The sequence below is a fragment of the Macaca mulatta genome, chromosome X, assembly GCF_049350105.2.
Source record: "Macaca mulatta isolate MMU2019108-1 chromosome X, T2T-MMU8v2.0, whole genome shotgun sequence".
Lineage (NCBI taxonomy): Eukaryota > Metazoa > Chordata > Mammalia > Primates > Cercopithecidae > Macaca > Macaca mulatta.
Genome location: NC_133426.1, coordinates 157,190,641 through 157,214,194, shown reverse-complemented (window position 1 = coordinate 157,214,194; position 23,554 = coordinate 157,190,641). Strand labels below are relative to the sequence as shown.

At 48.5% G+C, this 23,554-nt stretch overlaps 1 non-coding gene across 1 annotated transcript; it reads left to right on the top strand.

The window, feature by feature from the left end:
* Positions 1 to 13,247: 13,247 nt before the first annotated feature.
* On the top strand, positions 13,248 to 13,354 carry LOC114675195 (U6 spliceosomal RNA). The gene has a single exon (XR_003726288.1). It is a non-coding gene; the product is annotated as a U6 spliceosomal RNA (small nuclear RNA).
* Positions 13,355 to 23,554: the final 10,200 nt, after the last annotated feature.

The following is a 23,554-nucleotide window of genomic DNA, read 5'->3' as shown; positions in this document are numbered from 1 at the left end:
CTGGTCCTGTGTATCTTGTCCTGTGCGGGAAGCGGGGAGGGGGCATTTGGGCCATAGCGCTGCCAGGGTCTGGCAGCAGCTCCTCCAGAGCAAGGACTGAGTTCCATTCATCTCTCAACAGCTCCACCTCCACAGTGCCCAGCCCAAGGCCTGGCACAAAATACAAGCTGGGTGAGTGCTTGCTGTGTGGGAGAGTTTTGTCTCCAGCAGAACGGACCTGCATTTGGGAAGTGGACAGGTGGGGGTCACCTGCATCCTTGCATTCTGGCTGGACAGGTGATATCACTCCATGAAGTATTGGGCAAATAGCTATGTTGCCAAAACCAAACCAAGAAAGGTACAGTAGAAAGGCTAGTAACCCAGGAGCCATAGAATGTGGCTCTGCTCTCTGCTCTTCTACAGCTTCAAGAGGCTTTGGCAAATTCCTGAGCTTCCCTGGTCCTCAGTTTCCCGTTCTGTACAGTCAGCAAGTCTCACTAGATCCTGGATCATCTCCAGGGCCCTTTCTTGTACTAACAGCCACTGGAGCATAAGCTCCTTAAAAGAGGGCAGAAATTTTGTTTTGTTTTGATTTGATTTTCCTCCTGATGTTTCCCAGATGCCTTGAAGAAAGTCCATTGTATATGCCCAGTGAATAGTTGCTGAATGAATGGATGAAGATGCTGTGATTCTAGGTATGGTTTGTTTTTGTTTAGGGGTTTTTGGTTTTCTTGAGATTAGGTCTCACTCTCTCACCCAGGCTGAAAGTGTAGTGGTGTGATCGCAGCTCACTGCAACCTCAAACTCCTGGGCCCAAGCGATCTTCCTACCTCAGGATCGGGGACTACAGGGGTGTGACACTACACCTGGCTAATTTGAAAAGATATGTTTGTATTCATAAACAGATCCCCTTTGTTTGGTAATCATCTTTTCTAGCGATTCTGGACAGCTTGGTGTCAGATTCACTGTGCCTCTCAGATCAGCCTGCCTCAAGATTTTTCAAGTAAAAACCTTTCTTTTAAACATGATTTATCTAGACTATCATCTCAACTTTCCATTTACTTTTGGTTATGTTTTTACCTGGTCTGCATGATTCACTGGTTATCAGAGAAAAGGACAATCAGATAAAATGATAAGAGTAAGGAACTATAAACAGAAACAGCAAATGGCCCAATTCAAAGCAGAGAACATGATGTGAATGGTAATGATGCCACCTTGCATTTTGTTCCTTAACAGTTTGCCTGGTGCTTGCGTATCTACTGTCTGACTTGCACCCCTTAATGATCATGTGGGATGTTTTGGCATATTTCGGAAAAGCTGAAACCCAGAGGAGGCAACTGTTTTGTCCAAGTATACCAGGCCATCTGTGAGAAAACTGGAACTCTGCCTGTCTTTTTATTTTTATTCTTCTGAGACAGGATCTCACTCTTTTGCTCAGGCAGGAGTGCAGTGGTGCAATCATAGCTCACAGCAGCCTCGAGCTCCTGAGTTCCAGTGATCCTCGCCTCTCAGTCTTTGTAACAGGCTTTACTGCCTGCTTGTTTTCAGTGAGCAAACAAACAAGGAGAGGGTTGGATGCACAGAGGGCATTTCCGGTGTCAGTGACCATTCAGGACTCTTCTGCCTGCAGATAGCCAGAGAAAAGGGCAGCAAAGGTGAAAGGGCCTGAGGGCAATTGCTGAAGTCATCAGTTACGTGACCTGCCACTACCTCACCTCAGTGAGTCCCAAACTAAATTCCCCAACCTCGGCCCCTGCACCCATATCCATGCTTAGAGAATGGCACCATCATCCCCACAGTATCCCGCCTGGCTCTTCCCTCTCGCTCACTTCCCATATCCAGGCTACCAGCAAATCCTAAACATGTCCGAATCCATCTGCTCCTCCCCACCTCTCACTACCAAGCAGTGATCGTCTATCTGTCTCTCCCTTAACTGGTCTCCCTGCTCAGCCATCTCCTATCATCTGGAGGGAACTTTTTATTTTTAAAAATTTTTTATTATTTTTAATTTTTTTGTAGTGACAGGGTATCCCTTTGCTGCTCAGTTTGGCCTCAAATCGCCTGGCTTCAAGCGATCCACCCACCTTGGCCTCCCAAAGTGCTGAGATTACAGGTATGAGCCCCCACACCTGGCTAAATTTTTATGAATACACATTTTTCTGTCTTGTTTAAAATTCTGGCCCCGCGCAGTGGCTCACGCCTGTAATCCCAGCACTTTGGGAGGCCGAGGCGGGTGGATCACCTGAGGTCAGGAGTTCGAGAGCCGCCTGGCCAACATGGTGATTGTCTCTACTAAAAATACAAAAATTAGCCGGGTATGGTGGCCAGCGCTTGTAGTCTCAGCTACTTAGGAGGCTGAGGCAAGAGAATCGCTTGAACCTAGGAGGCAGAGGTTGCAGTGAGCTGAGATCACACCATTGCACTCCAACATGGGCAACAAGAGTTTTATTTTTTGAAACTCCATCTCAAAACGTAAAATAAATTAAAATAAAATAAAATCCTTCATGACTCTTCATTACCTTGAGAGAAAGCCACAGAAAGACCCTTCAAGGCAGGGCACAGTGGCTCATGCCTGTAATCCCAGCATTAGGAGGCTAAGGTGAGATGATCACTTGAGCCCAGGAGTTCAAGACCAGCCTGGGCAACATGGCAAAACCTCATTTCCAGAAAAAATAAAATAATTAGCTAAGTGTGGTGGTACATGCTTATAGTCCTGGCTCCTTGGAGGCTAAGGCAGGAGGATCACTTGAGCCTGGAAGATTGAGGCTGCAGTGAGCTATGATTGCACCACTGCACTCCAGTTAGGGCAACAGAGTGAGACATTGTCTCAGAAAAAAACCAAAAAACAAAAAAAACACCTCCAAGATTCAGTTCCAGCCAGGTTCCTGCCACCAACCTCCCTCGCCCACCAATTGCATACACAGATTTCATGATCCCTCTCAGCACTTCTCTGTCTCCAAGCATTTTGCTCACACTATTCCTGAGGACCAGAATGCCCTTTCTCCTTTATCTCTATGGAGATTCTGCTTACTCTTCAATCTCAAACAGCACCTTCCTCCTGAGGCCTCCTTGATGCCGACGACTGCCTTAGATTGAAATGAGCCAGCACAGCAACACAGCGCTTGATTGGCAGCTCTGCAAGAGCCCAGAGCTGAGGGCGGGCTGGGCATTCCAGGTGGTTTGGTACCTGCCGGGCTCTTCCACCAGACCTGGAGCGCCCCCAGGGTGGGAACTCCCTCCCAGAGCTCTGTAGACCACCCATTGCCCTGCCGAGGGTTTGTTCCTTACTAGGAACTCCCAGTAAAATTGGAAGAGAATTAAATTAGCTTGCCGGTGTTCAGGGATGAGGGGCAGCATCATTTGGTAATAAGTGCAGCAACCTAAAAACTCTGAGGGAAAGAAAGGATGAAGAGAGAGAAAGATCCGCAGTGGCCTTGCTGCTGCTGCTGCCGCTGCTGCGGTGGCCTCTGGAAAGTGTCTCCCACCAGCTTTCTGCCTTTAATCTTCAGAACTGGGTGATGCCGGCCCGGGCGCGGTGGCTCACGCCTGTAATTCCAGCACTTTGGGAGGGCGAGGTGGGTTGATCACGAGGTCAGGAAATCAAAACCTTCCTGGCCAACTTGGTGAAACCCCATCTCTACTAAAAATACAAAAATTAGCTGGGCGTGGTGGCACGGGCCTGTAGTCCCAGCTACTCGGGAGGCTGAGGCACCAGAATTGCTTGAACCCGGGAGGCAGAGGTTGCAGGTGAGCCGAGATCGCACCACTGCACTCTGGCCTGGTGACAGAGCGAGACTTGGTCTCAAAAAAAAAAACAAAAAAAAAACTGAGTGATGCTAATGATGATGATAAGTTAAGGATTCCACAGAAATCCAGCTTCTGGAACACTTGACTGGGGGATCTGGAGGAAAGTGAGTACCAAATCAGGCATTGCCCTCTCTCCTCTGGATCTTGCTCCACTAACGTGACACCTGATTATGTGATGAGCTAGGATATGTTGCTAGTTAATTTAAATATTTATGGTTGGTTTTCAAATCAGCTCTTAACATGCCAGAGTGTTGAGACTCTATAAATCATATAACTTTCCAAGTGGAAGGACCATTAGCATCTAATGTAAACTTTTCCTTTCCTAGATGGGGAACTGAGTCCCAGGGAGGGCCAGGCGTTGGCTCAAGGTCACATGAATGTTAGTGGCAGAGCTGGGCCCAGAACCCAGGGCTCCTGCCTCATGGCCCAGGGCTCTGCCCACTGCACCACACTGCCTGACTCTTTCACCAAAATGAAAACTGGAAAACTTCGGAGCAAACTCCAAACTCCTTGATGCCAATGCCTGCCTTAGATTGAAATGAGCCACCACATCAACACAGCGTTTGATTGGCAAGCATGCTGGTGTGTTAGTTGTGAGCTGTGTTGGTTGTGAGCTATATTTATACAGCATCAGGGGAAAAGGAGGCACATCATTCTCTAGGAAAGGAAATAAAGAAAGTGGATGTACATGGCAAGATAGTTCACTTAAGCCTGAGAGAAGTATAAGTGATCTCCCACCATCTGACCTGTCTCCTACCCCAGCAAAGCCACTCCATAGAGGTGGTGCCATCCCTGTTGACCTGAGTGTATGAACTGGCCTTTGGAATATACCACTCTGGCCCTCCCTCCACATGGCAAGGGTGGGGACAGACTTCTCAGGCCCCGCTGATGGATCTTGTTTTACCCAAGCCTCTATTTTTGCTTTGTTTTGGAGAGATGGGGTCTCACTTTGTTGTCCAGGCTGGTCTCCAACTCCTAGGCTCAAGTGATCCTCCCACCTCAACCTCCCAAACTTCTGGGATTATGGGTGTGAACCACAGCACCTGGCCTCCCAAACCTCTTGATTATTTTGTATCCAGATGAGTACCCCACCAACTGCACTTCACCTCCAGAAACTCAGAATGGTACAACAGCCTTGCAGAATGAGGCTTTGAGCAGGCTGGAATATAACTGAGTCCTGGTGAGGATACGTGCTGATGGGGGTACATCCTAGTGGGCATATAGTCTTGCTGTCATATTGTCTTGAGAGCTTTGAATACAAAATTGTACGAGGGCATGTGGTGGGTGCAGAGGTCAAAAGCACAGGTTTCCAGCCTGCACAACATAGTGAGATCCTGCCTCTGCAAAAGATGAAAAAATTAGCTGGGTGTGGTGGTGCACATTGTAGCTGTAGTTCCAGCTACTCAGGAGGCTGAGGCGGGAGGATTACTTGAGCCCAACAGGTCAAAGCTGCAGTGAGCCACTATTACACCATTGCACTCCAGCCTGGGCAACAGAGCAGAGACCCTGTCAAAAAAAAACACAAAAATTTAAAAAAAAAAAAATGAAAACACACAGGCTTTGGAGTCAGAGAGACCTGGGTTTATGCCTCAACTCTGTCTGTCCCTAGCTGAGCACCCTTGGGCTGGTTGCTGACCCTCTCTGTATCTCAGTTTCCTCACTGGTAAAATGGGTCTAATAATACCCACTTCATAGGATTATTGTGACAATTGTAGGGAAAAAGTATGGAGTGCACTGTATGGAGGTCCAGGCACATAGGAAGCTTTCAATAAATGTGATTGTCCTAGAAAGGTGAATAACGGGCAATTTCTTTTTTTCTTTTTTAGATGGAGTCTAGCTTTGTCGCCCAGGCTGGAGTGCCATGGCGCGATCTCGGTTCACTGCAACCTCTGCCTCCCAGGTTCAAGCGAGTCTCCTGCCTCAGCCTCCTGAGTAGCTGGGACTACAGGCGCCCGCCACCACGCCCAGCTAATTTTTTGTGTTTTTGGTAGAGATGAGGTTTCACTCTGTTGGCCAGGCTGGTCTCGAACTCCTGACCTCGTGATCCACCCGCCTCAGCCTCGCAAAGTGCTGGGATTACAGGCGTGAGCCACCATACCTGGCCCAACGGGTGATCTTTCATTCTATTTCTTTCTTTCTTTTTTTTTTTTTTTTTTTTTTTGGAGGTAGAGTCTCTTAAAAAATTCTATTTCTTTATACTATTTGATACTAATTAAGGAATTACTTTTATGACCAGAAAAAAACAGAGTATAAAGGGAGAAAAAAAAAAAAAAAACTATGCAACAAAGCATTTTTCAAATAGATCCTAGAAGGTACAAGTACCTGTGAGGTAATTCTGAGGATCTGGGAGTCCTCACAGATGTTATCCCCACTATCAGAGGGTGGACAGGATGTTGCCAGGTCACAGGGCAAAGGAAAGAGCTTAAGCTGGGAAGCAGGTACCAAAACCTGTGGTCCTAACCTGTGCCCTGGGGCCAGCATTTGGTGTTTCTCTTTATATTGCCTGTGGTTATGCATGGTACATGCTATCTTCTGGCAGGAAAGCCAACCAAAGAAAACGAAAACCAACTCATAATTTCCACTAGACTTGTTGTTGTTGTTGTTGTTGTTGTTGAGACAGGGTCTCAATCTGTTGCCCAGACTAGAGTGCGGTGGTGCAATCTCGGCTCACTGCAGCCTCCACCTAGGTTCAAGCAATTCTTGTGCCTCAGCTTCCCAAGTAGCTGGAATTACAGGTGCATACCACCATGCCTGGCTAACTTTTGTATTTTTTAGTAGAGACAGGATTTTGCCATGTTGGCCAGGCTGGTCTCAAACTTCTGTCCACAAGTGATCTGTTTGCCCCAGTCACCCAAAGTGCTGGGGTTACAGGGATGAACTGCTGTACTGCTGTGCCCAGCCTCCACTAGACTTTAACCGAAATAAAAACATCTCAGTAGCCGGGCGCGGTGGCTCAAGCCTGTAATCCCAGCACTTTGGGAGGCCGAGACGGGTGGATCACGACGTCAGGAGATCGAGACCATCCTGGCTAACACGGTGAAACCCTGTCTCTACTAAAAATACAAAAAACTAGCCGGGCGAGGTGGCGGGCGCCTGTAGTCCCAGCTACTCGGGAGGCTGAGGCAGGAGAATGGCGTGAACCCGGGAGGCGGAGCTTGCAGTGAGCTGAGATCCGGCCACTGCACTGCAGCCTGGGTGACAGAGCGAGACTCCGTCTCAAAAAAAAAAAAAAAAAAAAAAAAAAAAAAAAAAAAACATCTCAGTTCAGGCAGGGCTCTCAAATCTACAGTCTTTCATGATGAAGGAGCCAAGTTTGGGTTCCCTATTCCTGAGTTAAATAAAAAGTAATGCTGAACTTTTCGTTTTTGTTTTTTTGTTTTTTTGGTTTTTTTTGAGACAGAGTCTCACTCTGTTGTCCAGGCTGGAGTGCCGTGGTGTGATCTTGGCTCACTGCAACCTCCGCCTCCTGGGTTTGAGCAATTCTCTGCCTCAGCCTCCCGAGTAGCTGGGATTACCAGCACCTGCCACCACGTCCAGCTAATTTTTTTTATTTTTAGTAGAGACAGGGGTTTCACCATGTTGGCCAGGCTGGTCTTGAACTCCTGACCTCGTGATCCACCCGTGTTGACCTCCCAAAGTGCTGGGATTACCTCCAAACAAAAATAAAAAGAAACAGAATAAATAGAATAAAAGAAGACACCTGGCCTTCTTTTAGGTTCTTTAAGACATGAGAAGGTAGAGAAAGCTACTGAGATAGGAATTATCTGGGGGAAAGGGGATCTTAGAACCTTATTTTTGAAAGGGCCTGTGGTAGGCTACAAATTGGTCCCCCAATAGAGATCCACATTCTTTTTTTTTTTTTTTTTTTTTTGAGACGGAGTCTCGCTGTGTCTCCCAGGCTGGAGTGCAGTGGCGTGATCTCGGCTCACTGCAAGCTCCGCCTCCCGGGTTCACGCCATTCTCCCGCCTCAGCCTCCCAAGTAGCTGAGACTACAGGCGCCCGCCACCACGCCCGGCTAGTTTTTTGTATTTTTAGTAGAGACGGGGTTTCACCATGTTAGCCAGGATAGTCTCGATCTCCTGACCTCGTGATCCACCCGCCTCGGCCTCCCAAAGTGCTGGGATTACAGGCTTGAGCCACCGCGCCCGGCCGAGATCCACATTCTTATCACCAAAACCTGTGAGTGTTAACTTACTTGTTTTTTTTCCCTCTCTCTCTTATTACCCACGAGAATGTTAATTTAAATGGCAAAAGTAAATAAATAAATAAATAAATAAATAAATAATATTTATATAGATGTGGTCATGTTTAGGATTTTGAGATGGGGACACTATTCTGGATTATCTGGGTAGGTCCTAAATGCAACCCCATATATCCTTATGAGGGAGGCAGAGAAAGATCTGATGCACAGATGAGAAGGTGATGTGAAGCTGGAGCAGAGACAGATTTGAAGATGCTACTCTTAAAGATTGGAGTGATGCAACCTTAAGCCAAGAAATGCAGGAAGTTGCCAGAGCTGGAAGAGACAAGGAACGGATTCTGCCTTAGAGCTTCCAGAGGAAACAGGGCCCTGCCAGCACCTTGGTTTCAACCCAGTGATACTGATTTTAGACTTCCAGCCTCCAGAACTGTGAAAGACTAAATATTCCTGTTGTTCAAAGCCCCCTAGTTTGTACTGCTTTGTTATGGCAGCCCAGCAAAATAACACAGAGTCCTTAGAGTTCATTTAGTCCAAGGTATGGGTTTTTTTGTTTGTTTGTTTTGAGACAGGCTCTCCCTCTGTTGCCCAGGCTGAAGTACAGTGATGCAGTCATGGCTCACTGAAGCCTCGACCTCCCAGGCTCAAGCAATCCTCCCACCTCAGCCTCTCAAGTAGCTGGGACCACAGATGGGCACCACCATGCCCAGCTAATTTTGTTTTGTTTTTCGTAAAGACAGGGTCCCAGTATGTTACCCAGGCTGGTCTCAAACTCCTGGGCTCAAGCAATCCTCCTCAGCCTCCCAAAGTGTTGGGATTACAGGCATGAACCACCATGCTCAATCTCGAATGCTTTTCTTAGCACCAAAATAATTACTTTTCAAATGAAATTATTGCCTATAGAAACAACAGAGGAGTGATGATTGAAAAAGGAGGTCCAGATCCCCACCTGCTAAATCCCCTCGATGGTGGCTCTTGAAGCATCTCCCAGGACCTTCCACCAACAGCGTGTGAAAACACTTGTCTAGTTCCAACCTCATTGTACAGATGAATAACTTGAGCCTCTAGGGGCTGAGTGATTGGCTGAAGGCCTCCCTTAGCAGGCAGCAAGGGACATTTATGGGGAGGAAAGCAAGGCAAGTTACTCCCGCCTGCTCTCTCATCTTCCCTTGCCTGGTTTGGCCAAATCCCTGTCTCCCAAGCAAACAACTAAGAATATGTTGCTGTCTCTAGATGAATTTTGTTTTTAGCACTAGTTTCAGTTTTGAACAGGGACTGCCAACTGTGTCAAATATGGTGAGTCTCAAATGAAATATTTGCTCATGAAGAGCACAGACCTGGAGCAGGCTGTTAAGGCATCTTCGGAGATGAAAAACTATTGTCCGATTCCTCACCTCTATTTGCAAATTGAGTCTCATGGGTATGACTGCAACAGTGGGTGTGAGGAGGTGGGCAGGAATGAATAGCAAAGTTAAGCAGCTGTCAGTGAACCCGGAAATATGAATCCCTAAGTGGATCAAGAAGAGCCCAGTCAAGAGCACAGCTGAATGCCACATCACATTTTTCTTGTTGTTGTTAGATTTTAAAACACTTAAGGTCAGTTCTGCTAAAAGGCCTTTGTGGAGGATAAAGCAAAGGTTACAATAAAATATTACTCCCCTTTTCTCTCTGGCCTTGGTACTAACAGACAAGACATTAAAAGTCAGGTTCTCTTTCCTTCCCAAGCATAGTCAACACAGGATGGCATTTTCTTTTTCCTTCCTTCCTTCCCTCCTTCCTTCCTTCCTTCCTTCCTCCCTCCCTCCCTCCCTCCCTCCCTCCCTCCCTCCCTTCCTTCCTTCCTCTCTCTCTTTCTCTCTCTCTCTCTTTGAGATGGAGTCTCACTCTGTCACCCAGGCTGGAGTGCAATGGTGTGATCTTGGCTCACTGCAACCTCCACCTCCCGAGTTCAAGCCATTCTCGTGCCTCAGCCTCCGGAGTAGCTGGGATTACAGGCGTGTGCCATCAAGTCTGGCTAATTTTTGTATTTTTAGAGGACACGGGGTTTCACCATGTTGGCCAGGCTGGTCTTGAACTCCTGACCTCAGATAATCCTCCTGCCTTAGCCTGCCAAAGTGCTGGGATTACAGACGTGAGTCACCGTACCCGATAGGACGGCATTTTCAAAGGGAACTTTACAAGGAACTATGAGCAGCCCAATGGGGCATTAAACAAACAAGATCCAAACCCTCTCCAGGGGTTAAAAATGGCTGACCGTTTACCAAGCTGATTCAGAATTCACGACCGTTTAGATGCCTGTTTCCAGGGCCACTGGACTTATCCCTGCTACTTGACCAAGTGACACTGAGAGAAGTATTGCATCTAAGGAAGGCCAGGGTGTGTTCCGAGAATTAATAAAATAATGGGAAGCCTAACCAAGACCAGCGGGTGAGCCAACAATGCCAGCTGCCTGCTCAAGGCTGCTGGGAGGGAACACTCAGTGCAGCAGATGGAACACAACTGGCAGGCAACAGCAAATGGCATTAGTGTGGCTTCCTTTGTTCCTTGGTGTTGCTAGCGAGCATGTCCTCTCTCCACTCTGGAGGCCACATGGTTCCACCCTCCCCAAACAGTAGGGAAGGATGAAGGTCCCTAGCTGCCACCTACTGCTGCTACAACTGAAGGAACAATGTGTCTTTTTTATTTATCATTTATTTATTTATATTTATTTATTTATTTTTTGAGACAGGGTATGGCTCTGTTGCCCACACTGGAGTGTGGTGGCACCATCATGGCTCACTGCAGCCTCTACCTCCTGGGTTCAAGAGATCCTCCCACCTCAGCCTCCTGGGTAGCTGGGACTTCAGGCATGGACTGCCATGCCTGGATTTTTTTTTTTTCTTTTTCCGAGATGGAGTCTTGCTCTGTCGCCTAGGCTGGAGTGCAGTGGCATGATCTCTGCTCACTGCAACCTCCACCTCCCAAGTTCAAGCGATTCTCCTGTCTCAGCCTCTGGAGTAGCTGGAACTACAGTCGCTCACCACCACTCCCAGCTAATTTTTATATATTTAGTAGAAATGGGGTTTCACCATCTTGACCAGGCTGGTCTCGAACTCCTGACCTCAGGTGATCCACCCGCCTCACCCTCCCAAAGTACTGGGATTACAGGTGTGAGCCATGATGCCCGGCCTATGCCCAGATAATTTTTAATTTTTTTTTTTTTTATAGATACAAGTTGTTACCTGCTATGTTGCCCAGGCTGGGGGACAATATGTCTTTATGCAAAACACACCAGGCACTTCCAGAGGTGGCCAGCTTTCCCCAGAAAGGACCTTTCACAGACTTTTTCTTTCCATTTGTTTGTTTGTTTGTTTGTTTGTTTGGCTTTCGGGTAATGTTGCTTCTCAATTCATGATATCACCATCATTGGTCTGTGAGATTCTTCTCTGGCTGAATCAATCTATCCATCTCTCCAGTCCTTTTAATTACTGTTTTTCACTCCAATTCTCCTCCCCTCAGTGGCAGCCACTCAAGTGTGTGCTCTGTCAAACTGTGTAGAGGTGTGTGTGTGTGTGTGTGTGTTTTCAGTAAACATAAGAGGTAGCGGCCTGGAGACTGTGTGTTCAGTCTCTTACTGGGTGCTTTTCCACTGAGCCCTGAGTGTGTTAACTATCCATGCTGCTGTGTGCTCCTGAGTTGCTTGTAACCACTCACTTGCTTCTCTTTTTCCCCAGTGGTGGACACCTGGATTGCCTCCAATTCTGTCTTAGCACAAGCACTGTACAATAAACATCCTTGCATGGGTCCCTATAGCAGGCTCAAGATGGACCCCCAAAGGTATCAAGTCCTAATGCTTGGAGCCTGTGAATGGTGCCTTATATGGAAAAAGGGTCTTCACAGATGTGATCATGTTGAGGATTTTGAGATGGGGAGATTATCCTTGGTTTTCAGGGTGGGCTGGAAATGAAGTCACATGTTGTATTGGTTTCCTGTGGTTGCTGTATCAAAGTACTGTACCACAAATTTGGTGACTTAAAACAACAGAAATCTACTCTCTCACTGTTCTGGAGGCCAGAAGTCTGAAATCAAGGTGTCAGTAGGGCCACAGTGCCTCCGAATTCCTTCCTTGCCTCTTCCGGATTCTAGTGGACTCAGGTGTTCCTTGGTTTGTGGCAGCATCACTCCAACCTCTGCCTCATCTTCACATGGCCTTCCCTGTCTCTCTGTCCTTTTGTCCTCTTATAAGGACAGCAGAAATTGGATTAAGGGCCCCTCCTACTCCAGTATGACCTTATTTTAACGAATGACATCTTCAAAGACCCTATTTCCAAATAAGGTCACTTTCTGAGGTTCTAAGTGAACGTGAATTTGGGGGGACACTGTTCAGCCCACTACTATCGTATCCTTATAAAAGAGAGGCAGAGGTAGATTTGACACTCACACAGAGAAGGCAGAGTGAAGAGGGAGCAGAGAAAGATTTGAAGATGCTGGCCTTGAACATCAAAGTGATGCAGCCGCAGACCAGGGAAGGCTGGCAGCCACCAGAAGCTAGAAGAAGCAAGGAGTGGAGATCCCCCAGAATCTCCTGAAAGAGCATGGCCCTGCTGACACCTGGGGTTCAGCCGAAGGATACTGATTTTGGACCTCTTGACTCCAGAAGTATCAGAGAATACATTTCTGTTGTTTTGAGCCATTGAGTTAGTGATACTTTGTCACAGCAGCCACAAGAAACTCAGTCCCTTTGTGGGCTTGCAGGATAATTTCTTGAGGTTATGCCCAGGAATGGGCTTACTGGGACACTGTGGGCACAGACACGATTTGGCTAAGTGCTACTAGGTGGCTCTCCAAAGCGCCTGAATCCATCTAGCAGGACTCCCAGCAGTGACACACAATGGTTCCTCTTTCTGCTTATTCTGGCCAACACTTGGCATCATACAGCTGATTTTTGCCAATCTGACATGTGTGTATCCTATGTCATTGTTGTCATTTGCATTTCTCCGATTACTAATGAATCTGGGATCCGAGCATCTCTTCACATACTTATTCGCCAGCCTTTTCAGTTTCTTCTCCTGAGAATTGCCTATGCATATGCTTTGCTCACTTTCCTGTTGGGTCTTTTTCTTGTTGTTTTGCAGAATGTTCTTGTATATTTTATCCATTAATCTCCTGTTGCTTTTAAACAGCAAATATCTTCTCCCCATCTGTTGTCTGTCTGTTAATTCTATCTGTGCTGTCCTTCATGGAAAGGAATCCTTAATTTTGCTGTAATCAAACCTAATTTGAGTGCTCATTTCAGCAGTGCGTATACTAAAGTTGGAACTATATAGATAAGATTAGCATGGCCCCTGCACAAGTTCACAAACTGTTCCATATAATTAAAACAAATAAAATACAATAGCAAATCTAATTCAAGGCTCACAACAGAAGGGTGGATGGGTCAGGGACTATTGTGGAAACAGAGTAAGTGCTACTGTGTGTGTGTGTGTGTGTGTGTGTGTGTGTGTGTGTGTGTGTTGTGCATGCGTGCAACCTCTAACTGAATGTCAACCCCCAGGGATGGGTCCATTGCCCAAACTTTAGGCTTAACTGCTCCCCTGCTCCCTGCACTAACACATACAGTTCAGTACAGCAGTTCTCAGACATCCCTAGGTACTAGAATCACCCCAAAGGCTTGCTAAAACCCAGATTCCTGGGTGCCACCCCCAGAGTTGCTGAGTCAGCAAATCTGGAGTGGGGGCCCAAGGATCTGTGTCACAGATAAGCTCCCAGTGACACTGATGTTAGTGACCCAGAGGATCACTTGGATAACCACCCTAGAGTACACAGGGAATGCCAGCATTTTGCTGAGGCTCTGAAGAAATAGAAAGTATGGCTGCTTGTCAGCTGGCCAAGCAGCACCAGGAAGACAGAGGAAGATAGGAAAGTCACTTGTAATCACTGAATGCCAGTGCTAAAAGGCACCCCTGGGGCCACAAAAGCCAAAATATTTGACAGAGGTCAAAATGAGACCCAAAGGGTGTCAGTTGCCTGACCAAGGTCACACAATTAAGTAATGGCTGAGATCCAGTGTGGTGGCTCATACCTGTAATCCCACACTTTGGGAGGCTGAGGTGGGAGGATTCCTTGAGCCCAGGGCTTTGAGACCAGCCTGGGCAGCATAGGAAGACCCCATCAATCAATCAATCAATCAATCAATGATGGCCAAGGCCAGACTGCCTGGTATCAATGCTATTTTCTCTTCACATTCCCCACCCTAGTTATCCTGAGGGACACATGCGTGCCCCTCCACCGCTTGAGGACTTGCTTCGAAATGGTGGAGGGGCGCCCTTGACAGTCACCCGGTAGTATTTCCCACCAGCACAACCTTTATCACAGCTTGTCCAGCAGAAAGAAGCCAAGCAGTATCTAGAATGCATTCGTGTGACATGCAGCCCTGCCATCCCTCATTCCTTCCTTTTTGGGCATTCTGAGCAGCACTGGGGGCCATTGGGTGTGTATAGGAAGGGAGCGTGGAGTGGCGGATGGGGAGGCGTAGACCGATCCGCCCTAACACCCCGGAAGATTCTATCTCTGCTGGGTTCTGTCACTCACACTGGCAGTAGGCTTCCTGGGGCCAGGACAAGGGGTTCCTCCTCATGCACACTGGCCCTGTATTTGGGACCTAATGCCTCTCACCACCCCCCAGGCAAGAGGGCAGGAGAGCAGGAGGGGAAGGAGACTTGATCCTGGCCTCCTCCTCCATCTGGCAAATGAGATAGCAAACTTTCTGGGCTGGTAGTGAAGAAGAGGGAAGGCTAAAGCCAGGGGAAGCAATCCCTACGCTATGCAGCTCAGCTAGGGGACAGGGCCCCTCCAAGAGAGGAGACTGGCTGGGGAGGAAGGGAAATAGAGAGAGGAGTCGGAGCCTTGAACTGCAGCCTTGAACTCCTGGGCTTCAGTGATCCTCCTGGCTCAGCCTCCCAAGTACCTGGGACTACAGGCACACACAACCGTGCCTGGCTAATTTTTTTTTTTTTTTTTTTTTTTTGAGAGATGAGGTTATACTATGTTGCCCAGGCTGGTCTCCAACTCTTAGCCTCAAGTGATCCTTCCATCTCAGCTTCCCAAAGCACTGGAAATACAGGCATGAGCCATGGCACCCAGCCTTTCCACCCCACCTTGCATTCTTCCTCTTACCTTTCAGTTCTGGAAGTCCAGCCTCTCCACTTTTCAGCAAAACATCAGCAGGCTGGGGAGATTGGCAGGGCATTCAGAGACCCCAGTGCCATGGGTTACCTACCATGCCAATCAGACCTTCCACTACTCACTGGGCCACTGGGCACCCAATTGCACCAAGCCCCACTGGCCTTGGGGCCGCAGAGTGGAGTCAGGCATAGGCCCTGCCAGCTGGGCTCGGGCCTCAGTGCTTGGCCACTCTCAAAGGGCTACTTCGAAACTTTACCCTCACTGTGGGTCTTTCCGAGGCCTTTGCATCAAATATTGGGGAATGGGCCAAGGAAAAGGGGCAGGAGGACATGGCCAGGAGTGTCCCTTAAGCCCTTTGGCCTGCCAGCCTCTCGTCTCTTAGGCTGCCCTGGCCATCCATGGCCTCAGCAGCTGCCACCACCACTTGTCCCTGAGCTCACAGGATCTCATGTATAACCTCACATGTTCCTCACAGGCTTTCATTCCTTCATCCAAATGCATTTATTGAGTCCTCACAATTAGCCAGGCACTGAGCTGAGCCCTGGGGTATTCACAGGCCCTGCCCACAGGGCGCTGCTATGAACCAACCCCTCATTTCCACAGTGGGGATGGTGCTGGCATCACTCCAGCATTCCTGAGTTTCCCCACGCCCTGGCTCTGGCTCCCCCAGTGCTGCTTTTACCAGATTTCCTGGGAGCTGGCTCTGGGCAGTCTCTCTTTCAAAAAGCTGTCAGCTCAGCTGGACCTCTGGCCTTCGGCATATGCTCCAATCCCAGCCAGAGAGGAGGGCATTGCCCTTCCCCTGCCAGCAAGTCCTCCAGCCCTGCCAAAAGCCCCACCTTGAACCCCAGGTCCCCACACATGTGCCCTCCCTTCCTTACCACCCCAGCTACTGCCACACACCAACTCTACCCACTCCCAGCTGGCTACATGTCCACACCTTGCCATGCCCTCATCTCCCCCCAGGCCTCAAGTGTCTGGCCAGGCCCTGTCCTTGCCCCCTGCCCCAGACCTAGCCCTCTGACCAGTCATCTTGCTAGCAGCTCATGCTGCTCACCGCTTGCTGTCTCCTTGGGTTCCAGATTTTCCTCCTCCCTCCCTGGCTACTGCTTCTCCTGGTCTCATTCAGACTCATCCTCCTTAACCTCTTCCTCACGAGTTGACATCCAAATACCAAATGAGGGGGAGGATGTGGGGACATAGGAACCCTCAGACACTGCCGGTGGGAATGCAAAATGGTGCAGCTGCTATGGAAAACAGTTCGGTTCCTCAAAAGGTTGAACATATAATTACCATATGACCCAGTAATTCCATTCCAGAGTATATACCCAAAAGAACTGAAAACAGGGACTCAGGAGTTGTATACCAAAACAGGAACTGCACACAAATTTCATTCAGCATTATTCACAATAGCCAGAAGGTAGAAACAATGCAAATGTCTATCAACAGGTGAATGAATAAGCAAAAGGTAGTCTAGCCATACAATGGAACATTATTCAGCCATAAGAAAAATGAAGGCCGGGTGCAGTAGCTGCTTGTAAACCCAGAGCTTTGGGAGGCCAAGACAGGAGGATCACTCAAGTCCAGGAGCTTGGGATCACCTTGAGCAACCTAGTAAGACCCCATCTCTACAAAAACATTTTTTTTTTTTTTGAGATGGAGTTTCGCTGTTGTCGCCCAAGCTGGAGTGCAGTGGCACGATCTCGGCTCACCACAACCTCTGCCTCCCGGGTTCAATCACTTCTCCTGCCTCAGCCTCTTGAGTAGCTGGGATTACAGGCACACGCCACCACGCCCAGCTAATTTTCTTTGTATTTTTAGTAAAGATGGCATTTCACCATGTTGACCAGGCTGGACTCGAACTCCTGACCTCGTGATCTGCCCGTCTTGGCCTCCCAAAGTGCTAGGATTACAGGTGTAAGCTACTGCGCTCGGCCTTACAAAAACATTTTTGAAAATATTAAATAAATAAAATTAGCTGGGCATCATTTTATGTGCCTGTAGTCCCAGCTACTCAGGAGGCTGAGGTGGGAGGATCACTCTAGCCCAAGAGTTTGAGGCTGCAATGAGCTATGATCACACCACTGCACTCCAGCTTAGGCAACAGAGTGAGGTCCTGTCTCAAAAAAAAGAGAAGAAGAAGAATGAAGTACCAACTCATGCTACAACATGGATAGGCCTTGAAAACATTACACTAAGTGAAAGAAGCCACATGAAAGGACAAATACGGTCTGATTCCATTTCTACGAAATGTACAGAATGGGAAATCCATAGAGATAGAAAGTAGATGAATGGGTGCCAGGGACTGGGAGAGTGAGAATGGGAAGTGACTGCTTCATGGGTACAGGGTCTCTTTTTGGGATAATGGAAAAGTTCTGGAACTAGATAGAGGTGATGGTTGCACAGCATTGTAACTGTACTAAAAGTCATTGAATTTTACACATTGAAATGCTAAATTTCTTATGTGTATTTTACCACACACACACACACACACACAAAAGCCAGCATTTGTTCCCTTTTGTCCTTGGCCATTCTACACTCTTACTCTGCCTTCAGAGTCCAGCTCCATTCTTAGTGCCACTCCTACAACCTTGTCTCCTGTCCCCACAAGGCCAGGCTAGCTTTCCTCTGCTCCCCTCTGTCCTCTGTCCTTCCATCCTGCTCTTAGGGGCCTGGGGCATGGTCCAGTTTCTTTCTGCATCCCCAGTGCCTGAAATAGACCTGAAATACAACAGGCGCTTAACATCTATTTGGCCCAAAAGTGAATGAACAAATGAGTCACGTCCTAACCCTTCGTGTTCAGATGGAGAAAGTGAGGGCCAGCGGAGGGGAAGTGACTTACCCAAGGTCTCAGGCTGGCCAGTGGTAGACTGGAGACTAGAAGTCTTGGCCCCAGCCGCTCCACAGGAGCCTCTTCTATCCTAACATATCCCTGCCTTCTCACTCCTCAGCATCTTTTCCAGCCTGGCTGCCCTCAAGGGTTCCCATCTCTTGTCCCTGGCTGCTTCTGGGGCCTTGAACCAAATGAGCTCTGGGGGCTTGGCAGTCTGGAAACCCTGAAGTCAGTGTGCCCTCCTCACATGACCCCACTTGCTTCTGGTGATTGCACACAAAGGAAACCTGCAGAACCCAAAGGCAACTGGGGAATAGCCCCTGGCACCAGTAAAGCCAAGCCATTCCTCAGACAATGCTCCCTCCATGGGAAAACTGCTGGAAACAGGTGGAAAGAGAAGCCTGATAGTGTCTGCTATCCATTTGGCTCCTAAGGACTGAGTGACCTGTCTCTGCCCAATGCTTTTAGCATCACTCATGCTGCTGCAGGCATGCTCCATTCTGTCCCCAGTGGGAGGAGGCTAGCAGGCAAAACACTGCCTGATGTTTGTGAAGTTCACAGAACACAACTGTGCACCAGCACCACTGTGCTCAAGTCTTCCCTCGTTTGCAGAAATGACACAGGTATTGAAACTCACAGAGAGGTCCCAGGAGCAGGCTGGAGGATGAGGACCTCTAAGGGCAAACAGCAACAGGTCCTGGAAGGGCCAGAGCTCAACCCAAGGGTGGGTAGAAGGCCAGCCTGGACTTCTCAGGCCATCTCGTTCTCCGTAGGAGAGACCAAGGTGTGAACAACAAAGAAAACAACAAAGAAAAGAATTCTGGGGGCTGGGCACAGTGGCTCATGCCTGTGATCCCGGGATTTTTGGAGGTTGAGGTGGAGGATTGCTTGAGCTCAGGAGACTAGCCTGGGCAACATGGGGAAACTCTGTTTCTACAAAAAAAAAAAAAAAGAAAAGAAAAAGAAAAAAAAGAAAAAAAAATTGCCGGACATGGTAATGCATGCCTGTAGTCACAGCTACTTGGGAGGGTGAGGTGGCAGGATCACCTGAGGCTAGGAGCTTGAGGCTACTCTGAGCTGTGTTCACGCCACTGCACTCCAGCCTGGGTGACAGAGGGAGACCCCATCTCAAAAAAAAGAAAGAAAGAAAAAGAAAGAAAGAAAATAAAAACCCAGGAATTCCAGGAGGTGCCAAAGAGCCAATCTCATGTCACTTTGCAAAACTATCTGACTTTACCGCTGCATTTCTTCTTCTCCAGGGCCACTGCGCCCCAGGTGTGCTCAGCCCCTGAGGAAGGAGCCCTGGCCCAGGAGTCCACGGGCAGCCCCTCCTCGTCACTGTGCCAAGAGGGAGTGATATGGGTTTCTGTGCTTCGGCTCACATGTCGTGGAGAAGCAGAGGGAAAGCCAATAACAGGTCAGAGCTGTGGCTGTGTGCCCAAGGAAGCCCCCACTCTAGCCTCTCTACTCAGGGCGGCAGGAGAGCTCTGAGGGGCCATGCCTGAAGTGCTGGGGCCACCTTACTGACAGCTAGAGAAGCCCACAGGGCTTGAAAGACTCCTGCAGTTCTCCCACAAACCTAAATTTCACGATTAGAGATGTGATCCTTTGAGTTGAATGTTGCCCTCTTTCCTCTGTTTTTTTTTGTTTGTTTTTGTTTTTGTTTCTTTGAGACAGGGTCTCACTCTGTCACCCAAACTGGAGTGCAGAGACATGATCTAGGTTCACTGTAACCTCTGCCTCCTGGGCTCAAGAGATCTTCCCACCTCAGCTGGGACTACAGGTGCACACCACCATGCCCAGCTAATATTTTATATCTTTTTTGGTAGAGATGGGGTCTCACCATGTTGCCCAGGCTGGTCTCAAACTCCTGGGTTCAAGTGATCCACCCACCTTGGCCTCCGAAAGTGCTAGGATTACAGACATGAGCTGCTGCACCTGGGCCCTTCCACCTTTTAAGCTCGATAGTAATATTTCTAATAATGCTTGGCATTTGTACATTAGCCACCCCTCCTTCATGCTGTCATTGCTGTAGTACCTGGAGGTAGGCAGGGCAGGGATTATGAATCTTACTTTAGAGAAACCAAGGTCCAGAGAGGGCAATGGACTTGCACTAAGGGACCCAGCTAGCCCAGTACTCTTGACCTTGGACTTATCTGTCTCTACCCCTGCAGTCCACAACTGATTGTAACATCTTCTTTCCCCAATACAGGAACAAGCACACAACTAACTCCAAAACAAACCCTTTCTTGGTGGCCTAGAATCCGCATGGAGGCAACTGGGTTTAGAGTTTAGAGTCCAAACCACAATTCATTCGGCTAGCCTACAAACATCTTCTGGAATACCTCTTGTGAGGTGGGTCCCAGGCTAGGTACTTGAGGGCTGTGGGGTGGCTAATAATGGCTTCTAATCCCTGAATCCTGTGAATGCTAGTTTATGTAACAAAAAGGTCATTGTGGATGTGGTTAAAGACCTTGATATGGGGAGATTGTCTTGGATGATCCAAGTGGGCCTTAGATGCTATCATATGTATCCCCATAAACAGGGAGATTTGATGACACATACAAACACAGAGGAGAGGACCATGTGAAGATGGAGGCAGAAATTGGAGTGATGTGGCCACAAGCCAAGGAATGCATGGACCCACCAAAGCTGGGAGAGGCAGGAAGGAGTCACTTCTAAAGCCTCCAGAGGAAGTGAGGTCCTCCAACACCTTGATTTTGGACTTCTGCCCCCAGAACTAGGAGAGAATAAATGTCTGTCATTTTTCGGCACTAAGTTTGTGGTAATTTGTCACAGTAGCTACAAGAACAAGGACCAGACTCTGACCTTGAGGAACACTAGTGAGTTAATCTGATAAATGCCACATCGGGGGCATGAGTGCCCGAATGTAGTCCCTCTTTCATGATCCAGGAATACTATCCTGGGACCAGGGGGATTCTGAGAGGACAGCATCTGCTTTTAACACATGAGAAACCCAAAGCTGACTCTCCCCTGGGTGGAGATCTGGATTTCCTGTAACAGAGCTTCTGGCCATGCCCCCTACCTTCCACTCCGGTTTCAAGATCACAGGTGAGTATAAAGAACAGATTGATTACCATTCCCAGGGACATTTGCCAGTTAATAGGTGCTAAAGTCTCAGGTCAAAGAACTGAGCCTAATGAAGAAAATTCAGGTCCCTGAAATTCTCTCATCATCAACGTACCTGAGATGGACCATAATCAAGAGTGATGAGGTAAGGGACTCACTCCCCACTCCATTCTTCCATGGGTTGTCCAGTGTTGCTTGGGATGGAGAGAGGGAGGCTGGATGTGGTGGCTCATGCCTGTAATATGAGCACTTTGTGAAGCCAAGGTGGGAAGATCGCTTGAGCGCAGGAGTTCAAAACCAGCCTGGGCTCCAGGTGGGCCAGCACCTCCCCACTGGCCAATTCCTGGTCACCCGGAACACACACACACACACACACACACACACGCACACACTGGCTTGTGTACCCCAGGGGCTCTTCTCTTTAGCTCCATGAAGCCTGCCAGCTTTGAACTGGGGGAAGGGAAAGAAGGGAGCCTAGGTGAAAGCCAGATAGCTTTGGGGGTGATGGAGGTAGAAGTGAGGACTTGGGCTCTTTTCTCAGTTCCCTTCCAGGTAAAAGGGGATTACTGTGGCAGTGGTCCAAAGCTACGACAGCCAGAAGCTTCTAAGGGTTCTTGGAGCCAGCCTCCTGTGCAGCCTAGCAGCCATGGCAGAGGCTACTGGTCGAGTAATAATCAGAACAATGGTTCCCAGTTACTTGCTCCTCACTATGTACTCATTAATGTACTGAGTAGTTAGCAGGTGTTTTTTTTTAATTTAATTTTTTTTTTTTTTTTTTTTTTCCGAGACGGAGTCTCGCTCTGTCGCCCAGGCTGGAGTGCAGTGGCCGGATCTCAGCTCACTGCAAGCTCTGCCTCCCGGGTTCATGCCCTTCTCCTGCCTCAGCCTCCCGAGTAGCTGGGATTACAGGCGCCCGCCACCTTGCCCAGCTAATTTTTTTTTTGTATTTTTAGTAGAGACGGGATTTCACCGTGTTAGCCAGGGGGGTCTCGATCTCCTGACCTCGTGATCTGCCCGTCTCGGCTCCCAAAGTGCTGGGATTACAGGCTTGAGCCACCGCACCTGGCCTAATTTTTTTTTTTTTTTTTAAGACAGGGCCTCATTCATTGCCCAGGCTGGAGTGCAGTGGCGCGATCCTGGCTCACTGCAACACCTGCCTCCCCAGTTCAAGCGATTCTCCTGCCTCAGCCTCCCCAGTAGCTGCGATTACAGGCATCAGCTACCACGCAGAGCTAATTTTTGTATTTTTAGTAGAGATGGGGTTTCAACAAGTTGGCCAGGCTGGTCTCAAACTCCTAACCTCAGATGATCCGCCCGCCTTGGCTTCGCAAACTGTTGGGATTACAGGCGTGAGCCATCATGCCCGGCCTGCAGGTGTTATTTCTTTGGTGATTTCTATTATCACTCCCATTTTACAGATGGGGAACCTGAGGCACAGAGAAGCTAGGTAACATCTCCAAGGTCATACAACTAGTCAGGGGTAGGAGGCTGCCAGCTCCAACCAGAAAGCTCCTTGAACAAGAAAGCTCCTAAAACTCCTAAAGCTCCAACCAGAAAACCAACAGGCCAGCAGACTAGCTAACCATCCTTCCCCCATCAAGATGTCACCAGCTGGAGTTGACTGGGGAGGTGGAAGTGAAGCAGAAGTCCTCATCCTCACGACTCTGTCCCTTTCCCTGAAGTGAAAGAACAGGCACCAGTCTCCCAGGAGCCCTTGCTGGTTTCAGAGAGTCTTTTCTCCTTCCTGCTGAGGGACTCCTGGAAGCTGGGCAGAGGGGAAAGCCTCTGGGCCACAAGAACTGAGGACAATAAAAAGGTCAATAGTGGGCCCCCTGGCAGAAAGGAGACTGAGGGGCAAGGAGCCAAGTGTTGTGTACAGAGAGTGGGGTCTGGATGAAGGTGGGTTGGGGAAGTAGGGAGAGAGGAAAGCCCAGAAGGACTTGTCTTGAAGATTTAAGTTTCTTACCAACCTGAACTGCACTACTGGAGTGGTAGAGTCCAGACCAATGGCCAAAAACATGGGCTCTGGGGCCAGAGAGTCTGGCCCAGCTCCATCACTTACTAGCAATATGACCTTGGGCATGGCACTTCAACTCTCTCAGTTTGGTTCCTTGGCCATAAAACTGGGGTGCCCCTAACATCTACTGCGGGGAACTACAGTGAAAATCAGGGATGGTGGATGTGACACCCTCAGGGCAGCGCCTGCCCCGTACTAGATGCCCCACTGCAATTAGCTGCTATTACTCTTTGGTCCTAACCTCAGTTGCTGTGGACAGCTGAATACTGTCTCCTAAAAGATGTCCATGTCCCAATCCCCAGAACCCATGAATATATATGTGATCTTATATGACAAAAAGGACTGTGCAGATGTGATTAAGTTAAGGATCTTGACAAGAGGAGAGTGTCCTGTATTATCCAAGTGGGACTACACTAATAACAACGGTCTTAAATAGGGAAGAGGGAGGTAGGAGGTCAGAGAGAA